This window comes from Pan troglodytes, chromosome 1 (genome assembly GCF_028858775.2).
Source record: "Pan troglodytes isolate AG18354 chromosome 1, NHGRI_mPanTro3-v2.0_pri, whole genome shotgun sequence".
NCBI lineage: Eukaryota > Metazoa > Chordata > Mammalia > Primates > Hominidae > Pan > Pan troglodytes.
This window is the reverse complement of record NC_072398.2, coordinates 95,394,735-95,403,902: the sequence shown is the minus strand read 5'-3', so window position 1 is coordinate 95,403,902 and position 9,168 is coordinate 95,394,735.

Sequence of the window (9,168 nt, the reverse complement as noted above, 5' to 3'; positions counted from 1 at the left end):
CCTACAGTATCTGTCATTATCTCTCTGTGGAACTGCTTTTTCCTTGAGAGTTTTCTCCTGGCGTGGAGCCACAGGCCCCACATTCCTGCCCTGACTGGCTGTGGGCCAGAGCCCCGTATCTGGACCTTGGTGTTTTCCTCTCAGGAGACCCTGTGTGACCTTTGTCCTTGGAGAACCTCTGGTGACTGATGTTTGTCTGTGCTCCTGTGTAGCTCGCCCCAGTTTTACTCTCCGAGTGCCAGGCTCCCACTGCTCTGTCTTGGGAACTGGAGGACCCGAGGGGTCGGCTCAAAGGGCAGAGGTGGACAGAACCACACAGAAATGCCACCTCCGGCAGCCAGCCCAAACTGCTCCCCCAGAATCAGGTGTGGCCGGGCCTGGGGAAGACTCTTAACCAGCCCAAACAAGTGTTTGACTGTGGGGGAAAGGATGCTCAAGATATCCCTCTGCCTCGCAGCTGTCTCTGAGAAGCCAATCTTTGAGGGGGAAGAGTGGGGTGCCCCTGCCTCCAGATGTTCCTACTCCTACCTGGTGACTGTCAGACATTCCCAGAAGGAGCAGTCCCCAGGGTGGACCCTCCGGTACTGCAGGAGAGTTTGACGGAAGCCCCTCCATGGAGTGAGGCTCAGAGTGCATGTGGTGGCAGGAGGGATGGTGGGAATCAAAAAGACAAAGGCCTCTCGATCCCCAAATGAGGTGTCCAGAAAGTTCATCATCTAAAAGCTTGAAATGATGAAGCTCCTGCTTCTCCTAGGAACTACAGTCCCCCTCTGTTTTGAGCTGTGGGTCCTTGAAATTTTATGCTACTTTGCCTTTCCCCTTCTAGCCCCTCTCCCCAACATGAGAGGTCAGGGGACATGCCCTACTGGCACACTTGGGTCTCTATTGCCGGCCCTCCTGTTCCAAAACTTTACAACTTGCCCCCTTCCACCAGCAAGCCCGGTGCAGCCTCACTGACAGACTAGGTAAGGCACACGCTAAGGTGCAGGGGAAAACTTCATGCGTAGACCAATAAATGTGGAACTTAACTCATTCTGTGCACCTCTCCAATCTGCCCCAGGAGGAGTACAATAGTTTGGGTGTGCCTGGGGGTAGGGCGGGTAGGCAGCCTGTGTTGGCTGGCAGTGGGGCACCTCCTGCAGCTGCTCTCCCACACCTTAACTCAGCCCAGATTTCCCAGACCTGTGAGCTGAGTGGCCACCTCCCCCATCGCAGAACGTCACACCAAGCTTTTTTTTTTTTTGGAGACGGAGTCTCGCCCTGTAGCCCAGGCTGGAGTGCAATGGTGCAATCTCGGCTCACTGCAACCTCTACCTCCCAAGTTCAAGCAATTCTCCTGCCTCAGCCTCCCGAGTAGCTGGGATTGCAGGCACACGCCACCACATCTGGCTAATTTTTTTTTCTATCTTTAGTAGAGACCGGGTTTTACCATGTTGGCCAGGCTGGTCTCGAACTCCTGACCTCGTGATCTGCCCGCCTCAGCCTCTCAAAGTACTGGGATTACAGGTGCCCGGCCTATTTTTGCTTTTTAAAGTGTAGCAACTAGAATATTTAGAATTACATGTGGCTCAGGTTATATTTCTTTTTTTTTTTTTTTTCTGGAGATGGAGTCTCGCTGTGTCGCCCAGGCTGGAGTGCAGTGGTGCGATCTCTGCTCACTGCAAGCTCCACCTCCCGGGTTCACGCCATTCTCCTGCCTCAGCCTCCCGAGTAGCTGGGACTACAGGCGCCCGCCACAACGCCCGGCTAATTTTTTGTATTTTTAGTATAGACGGGGTTTCATCGTGTTAGCCAGGATGGTCTCAATCTCCTGACCTCGTTATCTTCCCGCCTCGGCTTCCCAAACTGCTGGGATTACAGGCGTGAGCCACGGCGCCCGGCCGGCTCAGGTTATATTTCTACTGAATAGTGCTGGCCTAAATCCTGACCCCACACTTCACTCTGCAAACCCACAAATGCCAAGTGTAACATGTCAGTTGCACCTGTGCCACCCCTCTCTTGAGTATCTGCACTTTAGCAAGGTAAGCTGGGAGGAGGGGAATTCTGGTAAAGTGGGCTGAGCCAGTCGCTGGGACGCTGGGACAGCATTCTGTCTTCTACTCCTATGTTGGGCTCACGGCTCGGCTCTTTGAACCAGCTTTGTCACAGAGGCTGTAATTAGTGATAGAAATGGAAAGCTGCAAGAAGGCCAACTTTTGATTCAAAAGCATCAGGTTTTCTGTTTGCTATAATAAAAATAAAATAAATTTTAAAAGAATTAGGTTTGACACCAGCCTGGGCAACATGGCCAGGCATGGTAGTGCGCATCTGCAATCCCAGCTACCAGGGCAGAGGGGTGATGCTGAGGTGGGAAGATCCCTTGAGTCTGGGAGGTCGGGGCTGCAGTGAGCAGTGATGGTGCTAACTGCACTACAGCCTGGGAGACAGAGTGAGACCCTGTCTCAAAAGAAAAAAAAAATTAAGTTGCCCCACAAAAAGTTAATTGAAATAAAATTAAATGAGATCATGAGATAGTTTGCAAAGATGAACCAGGGGCCAGTCGCAGTGGCTCACGTCTGTAATTCCAGCACTTTGGGAGGCTGAGGTGGGAGGATCACTTGAGCCCAGGAGTTCAAGACCAGCCTGGGCAACATGGCGAAACCCCATCTCTACAAAAAACAAAAATTAGCCGGGCGTGGTGGTGCACACCTGTAGTCCCAGCTACTTGGGAGGCTGAGGTGGGAGGATCGCTTGTGCCCAGGAGGCCGAGATTGCACCACTGCAATCCAGCCTAGGCAACAGAGTGAGACCCTGTCTCAAAAACAAAAAACAAACAGATGAACTAGGGTGGTCCTCAGGTGGTGAGTGCCCTTTCTCATCAGGTTGGATAGAGGAGGATGGTGGATGCAGAGAACCTAGTCCACAAATCGTAGCAATACTCTCAGCCTCGTTGTGTCTGCGGAACCTTCCCTGGGGGTAAAGGGGCCCCCTTCCCAAACCTGCCTCAAAGGCAGGAGTCAGCAAACTATGCTGCCTGTTTTTGTTACATACAGCACACTAAAAAAATGGTTTTTATATTTTTAGGTGGTTGAAAAAAAAAAGACTATTTCATAACATGTAAAAATTACACGGTTTCAAATTTCAGTGTCCATAAATAGTTCTGGTGGCACACAGCCGCGCTCGTTCGTTATGATTGTCTATGTCTGCTCTCCTGCCGCAACAGCCGGGCCGAGTGTTTATGAGACCCGATGGCCTGCAAAGCAGAAACTACTTCTCGTGCGGCCCTGGACTGAAAGAGTTTGACGACGCCTCTGTCTGCCCCATCCCTCCTGCGCCGCTGGGCTGCGGCTGCTTCCGTGAGCCCCGGGAAGGGGAGGGGAAGTGGAAGGAAGCCCGCGAGCTGCGAGGCACCCGGGGCGGCCGCGCGCGAACCCACAAGCGGGGAGATGGCTTGGCAGGGAGAGTCGGGAGGCACCCCTCGCCCGGAGACCCCCGTGGGGCTTGGCAAAAAAAAAAACAACCCATCTCGGGCGCTGCTGGGGGCGGAAAGGCGTCAGGCGCATGGAGCCAACATACTCCCTGGCAGCCTCCGCCCGGCGGGCCCCTGCCGGGCAGTGCTTCGCGCCTACGTAAACCCGGCCTCGCTGCGCAAGCGCAAATCGGTGCCCGCCCGGCGCGCGAGAGGGGCGGGGCAGGCTGGGGAGGCGGGCGGAGCCATTCTTATGGCGGTACAGAAGCTCCTGACTTCCAGCCAAAAAAGACAAACGGAGGGGCGAGGCCGGAGTACCTGGAGTTTTCCTCCCAGAGCCTCTTTAAAACTCACCCGTTTAAAGTGTAAAATTTAGTGTTTTTGGTATATTCGCAAAGTTGTGCATCCATGGCCACCACCTAATTTAGAACATTTTTGTCACCTCACAAGGAAATCCCTACTCATTAGCAGTCACTGTCCACTCACCCCTCACCCTACTCCCGAGTAGCTGGGACTACAGGCACATGCCACCATGCCTGGCTAATTTTTTGTATTTTTAGTAGAGACGGGGTTTCACTTGTTAGCCAGGATGGTCTCAACCTCCTGACCTCGTCATCCGCCCGCCTCGGCCTCCCAAAGTGCTGGGATTACAGGCGTGAGCCACCGCGCCCGGCCATATGTTCCCTTTTTGTAACCGGGCACCTTAACTTTAAAATGCATTTAAAAATTTTTTTCTACCTCCTGGGTTCAAGTGATCCTCCCGCCTCAGCCTCCCCAGGAGCAGGGACCAAAGATGGGCACCACCACACCCGGCTAATTTTTGTATTTTTTGTACAGATGGGGTTTCACCATGTTGCCCAGGCTGGTCTCAAACTCCTGGACTTGAGTGATCCGCCAACTTCTCAGCCTTCCAAAGTGCTGGGATTAAGGTGTGAGCAACCGCGCCTGGCCTTGAACTTTTTTTTTTTTTTTTGAGACAGAGTCTCGCTCTTGTCACCCAGGATGGAGTGCAATGGCACGATCTCGGCTCACTGCAACCTCTGCCCCCTGGGTTCAAACAGTTATCCTCCCTCAGCCTCCCAAGTAGCTGGGATTACAGGCACCCGCTACCACGCCCGGCTAATTTTTATATTTTTAGTAAAGATGGGTTTCACCATTTTGGCCAGGCTGGTCTTGAACTCCTGACCTCAGGTGATCTACCTGCCTTGGTCTCCCAAAGTGGTGGGATTACAGGCGTGAGCCACCGCGCCCGGCCTTTTTTTTTTTAAGTTAATTTATTATTATTATTATTTTTTTTTTTTTTTTGAGACAGAGTTTCACTCTTGTTGCCCAGACTGGAGTGCAATGGCACGATCTCAGCTCACAGCAACCTCTGCCTCCCGCATTCAAGCGATTCTTCTGCCTCAGCCTCCTGTAAACTTTTTTTTTTCTCTTGGGTTTTAAGGTATAATCTTGAGGAGAACTGCAGAAGCCTTCTGTCTTAGCCTTAAAATAGACTCCGCATCCCTCCCTTTCCTACAGTATATATTCCCTTCACATTTATCTAACTATATGCTAGTGTCTAATTATGTGCCTTCTTAGAGGTTCCAGGGGCTAATCTTGAGATAGATGAACCAAGTCTGGAGACCCAGCTGCAAAATTCCAGAGATTACTTCAAGGTTGCTAGTTAACAACCCAGCCATTGTTGAGATGACACCAGCCTGAGATCCAGGTGGACTGGGACCCGACCTAGCCACCAGAACAAGACACAGCTCAATTCTTGCATGCCTTATCAATTTTTTTTGCTTTTTTCTTTCTTTTTTTTTTTTTAATCCCTGCCTTCCCCGCAAAAATCAAAGTGGTTGCTTTGGATGGGAATCCGGCCACTTCCCCTTTACTAGTTTTGGTTAATAAAATCATTTTCTTTAAAAAAAAAAAATTTTTTTTAAGACTAGTCAAATGAAGCAGTGGGAGTGGAGAAGGAACAAAGAAATCTGTAACTGGTTGTGATCAATGAGTTGTAAACACCACTGCACTCGGACCAGCCTAAAATCACTTTCTTTCTACCAGAACTTCCTCTTGTTTATTGGACTCCGCAAGCAGCAAGCATCCAGAGCCATATTCAGTTGCATTTTGTGTCTGTCTTCTTTCACTTAGCAAAATGTTTTCTTTTTCTTTCTTTCTTTTTTTTTTTTAAGACAGGGTCTCACTCTGTCACCCAGGCTGGAGTGCAGTGACACAATATCAGCTCACTGCAACCTGCGCCTCCCAGGTTCAAGCAATCCTTCCACCTCAGCCTCCCCAGTAGCTGGTACTACAGGCACGTGCCACCATGCCCAGCTAATTTTCTAATTTTTTGTAGAGATGGAGGTTCGCCATGTTGTTCAGGCTGATCAGAAACTCCTGAGCTCAAGTGATTCACCAGCCTTAGCCTCCCAAAGTGCTAGGATTACAGGTGTGAGCTACCACACCTGGCTTCATTCCTTTTTTATGGCTGTATAATATTCCAATGTATGGATCTATCACATTTTGTTAATCCATTCATCTGTTGATGGACACTGGGGCTATTTATGCCTTCTGGTTATTTAAATAATATGGCTATCAACATTCATGTACAAATTTTTGTGTGAACATATACATTGAATATTCTTGGGTAGATATGTAGGAATGGAATTGCTAGGTCAAACAGTAACTCTATGTTTAACTTTTTGAAGGAACTGCCAAACTGTTTTCCACAGTAGCTGCACCATTCTACATTCCCACTAGCAGTCTATAAGGGGTTCCAGTTTTTCCACATGCCCACCACTTGTTATTATGTCTTTTTTTACTATAGCCATCCTACTGGGTGCGATGTGGTATCTCATTGTGGCTTTGATTTGCATTTTCCCATGGCCAATGAGGTTGAGTTTCTTTTCATGTGTTTACTGGCCATTTGCATATCTTCTTTGGAGAGATGTTTATTCATATTTTTTGCTCACTTTGTAACTGGGTTATTTGCCTTTTAATTATTGAGTTGTACAAGTTTTTCTTTTAATCTGGACATAAGTTTCCTATCAGATATATAGTTTGCAAATATTTGATTCTGTTGTCTTTTCACTTTCTTGTCAAAAGCATCCTTTGAAGCACAAAGGTTTTAATTTTTTTTTCTTTTTTTGAGACAGGGTCTCACTCTGTCACCCAGGCTGAAATGCAGTAGCACAATCTTGGCTCACTGCAACCGCCACCTCCAGGGTTCAAGCGATCCTCCTGTCTCAGCCTCCCAAGTAGCTGGGATTATTGGTGTGTACCACCATGCCCAGCTAAATTTTTTTTTTTTTTTTTTTTTTGAGACGGAGCCTCCCTCTGTCACCGAGGCTGGAGTGCAGTGGAGCGATCTCAGCTCACTGCAACCTCCATCTCCCGGGCTTTACCAATTCTCCTGCCTCAGCCTCCCGAGCAGCTGGGACTATAGGCACACGCTGCCATGCCCGGCTAATTTTGTTGTTGTTGTTGTTACCCAGGCTGGTCTCAAACTCCTGAGCTCAGGCAGTCCACCTGCCTCAGCCACCTAAAGTGCTAGGATTACAAGCGTGAGCCACTGCGCCTGGCCGATTTTGTATATTTAGTAGAGACAGGGCTTTACCATGTTGGCTAGGCTGGTCTGGAACTCTAGAGCTCAGATGATCTGCCCACCTTGGCCACCCAAAGTGCTGGGATTATAGGCGTGAGCCATCACGCCTGGCCCAGGCTTTACATTTTGATGAAGAACAGTTTATCTTTGTTTTTTGTTTGTTTGTTTGTTTGTTTTGTACAGTGAGAATTTTGTAATGCTTAGTTTTTCCCCAAGGAAGAATAAAGATATCTTATACTTCATTTGGTAATGTACTTGTTAAAGGTAATATGGGTGTTATTACTTGAAACTATTTAATGGTATACTGTATAACAGTGCACATATTAGGGGTCAATATTTCCAGAGAAAAAGTATTTTAGTATAAATAAAACTAATGGAATAAAAATCCTGGCACCCTTAGAGGAATGGTTGATCTCAGGTCTGGGGGAGAAAATACTCTGAATGAGCCTGGGGCAGATGGTTCCAGAAAGCAAAGATAACAAAGAACAGGGGAATAGCAAATGGACACTGAACTCCCACTGGCCTGAGATAGAGACAAATTGAACCTCAGAGAGATTGCAGCAGAAACATTGAATTAAAAAAAAAAAGTATCAGTGCAAACTCCCACTAAAGGGACTTCTACTAAAGGGAAGATGGATAAAGGGAGAGAGAAAAAGAAACACATTGGACAGAGTACCAACTCTTTACTCTGAAAATTGGCAAACAAAGGAGAAAACTAAGCACTCTCCCTTCTTTCCCATGTGAACTGAATTTCAGGGTTACCAAATTGTCCTAGTTGATGAGGGGACTTTCTTTACAGAAGAATTTCAGTTAATAAATGAGAAAGGAATGACAGAACTGGAAAATCAGCATTTTGCAACCCCTAATGAAAAAACTGTCAGGCAATTATTACCAATAGCTATGACTATTGGATAAAAGGTTGATGAGGCTGGGTGTGGTAGCACATGCCTGTAGTCCCAGCCACTTGGAAGGCTGCAGAGGTTGAACATTTGAGCCCAGGGGTTTGAAGCTGCAGAGAACTATGATTGTGCCTGTGAATAGCCACTGCACTCCAGCCTGGGCAACACAGGGAGACCTCATCTCTTAAAAAAAAAAAAAAGAAAGAAAGAAAGAAAGAAAGAAAGAAAGAAAGAAAGAAAAGGTTGATGAGGGGCCAGACATGGTGGCTCACGCCTGTGATCCCAGCACTTTGGAAGGCCAAGGCAGGCGGATCACCTGAGGTCAGGAGTTTGAGACCAGCCTGGCCAACACGGTGAAACCCCGTCTCTACTAAAAATACAAAATTAGCTGGGCGTGGTGGTATGCGCCTGTAATCAGGAGGCTGAGGCAGGAGAATCACTTGAACCCAGGAGGCCGGGGTTGCAGTGAGTTGAGATCGCACCATTGCCATCCAGCCTTGGCAAGAAGAGTGAAACTCCATCTCGAAGAAAAAAATTAAAAAAAGAAAAGATTGACAAGGAATCTTGGAGAGATCAGGTTATCAGCACCTGTAGCCCCTAATCAATTTTAGAATCACTAACAGTAAGACAACCAGATATTGTGCATCTCCTGAATGCAGTGTGCAGCATAAAATACCAACAATAAAGTCTTCTTGCCTAAAAGTGGAACCTGAATAAACCAAGCCTCTGAGCCAACATCCATTTATAGAGGAACGTATTCAATAGCACACACACACACAAAAATCAGACAGATCCAGAACATGCAAAATTTTACTGGAAAATTTACCCAGTCTCTTCAACAATTCAATGACATATAAGGGTGAGGGTTGGGGGTGTTTGCCTTTGATAAGATCATTAAGAGACACAATAATCAAATGCAGTGTATAAACCTTGTTCTTGATTCAAAACAGAAAAACAGTAGAAAGACATTTTTCAGACAATCAGGGATATTTGGTTAAGGACTAGGTATTAGATGATATTAAGGAATTATTAAGGAATTTTGTCATATATGATAATGGCATTGTGGTTATGAAGAAAACGTTTGTAATTTTTTTTTTTTCTTTATTGAGACAAGGTCCTCACTCTGTCACCCAGGCTGGAGTGCAGGGCGCTTTCTTGGCTCACTGCAACCTCTGCCTCCCAGGCTCAAATGAACCTCCTGTCGCAGCCTCCCGAGTAGCTGGAACTACAGG